We start from the raw sequence: 1,126 nt of genomic DNA, 5'->3' as shown, positions 1-1,126 counted from the left end.
TGAGTGTCTTTCAACTTAATTTCAACAATTGCAAGACTCTCTCCCATCTATCGATCTCTCTACCTCTCCCCATTCCTAATAAAAGGTTAAACAGTATTAAAAACTACAGTATTTCTGATGTGAGGATATGTTTCTGATATGGACCTTAAAAAATATAGCAAAATCCTCCCAAATTCCTTTATACAGTTTCTATGAATAGCTCAGTTCAGTTTGGATACAAACATCGTGAAACATAAATATGCATAAATGATCAAAAAATAAACCTGACTTTACTCATACGGATGTTGCGACCTTTCCATAAATGTGGAACGCCTTTGCATTTGCCCTTATAGGAAGGAGAGTGGGCGTGACATAATGGGCGGGGCCACAGACCACAGTGGCGGGAAGGGAAGTTTGGCAGAAACAGCATGGATGTTCAAGCTGAGACGAAACCTGGACCAGCTGGACAGCATCCACGGGCAGACGGCACAGGACGTACTCCAAGCCAGGTCTGGCCCGCTCTCAGACTGTTAGACCTCTAGGCATATACAGTATATTTAGCGTAGTAGTGGTCATTCTAGAAGATACTTCTATCCGAAAGCAACCTTGATGATCTTGTTATTGGGGAGCAGGTAAGGGAAAGGTATCTTGCTCAAGGACGCCCACAGGGTGGTTATGGGCATATAAGGAATCAAACCCGGTACCCTATTTGACAGGGACACCCTGACTACGAAAGTGACTTCACTCCTCAATCACACACACACACACACACATAGAAAATATATGAAATTGTTATGGAATGGGAATATATCAAAATACAACAAAACATATTTTGTTCACAGAAAACTGAAGAAATGTAGGCTATGATAAAGATATTGCTATGCAGTGCAGCTGAATCAAGCAATGCCGCAGTAGTGACAGTTAAGATTTTTTTTCCCAGGTTTTTTTTATTCACTTTCGCCTAAAATCCAAGTCATGTAGACTAAATGGTTTGCTGACATGCTTTAAAAAATACATACCAGCCAACCATTTCATTCTCTATTCCATCCATTAGTAGGTAATCATTTCAGTAGTGGCCCAGGTGGAGTGTCCATAATGTCCCCAGAAGCCTCTGTCCTCTTTCCTATCCCCTCTCCCTAGGCCATTA

This window comes from Gadus chalcogrammus, chromosome 1, assembly GCF_026213295.1.
Source record: "Gadus chalcogrammus isolate NIFS_2021 chromosome 1, NIFS_Gcha_1.0, whole genome shotgun sequence".
NCBI lineage: Eukaryota > Metazoa > Chordata > Actinopteri > Gadiformes > Gadidae > Gadus > Gadus chalcogrammus.
The sequence above is the reverse complement of the archived record's forward strand: the minus strand, read 5'-3'. Positions refer to the sequence as shown.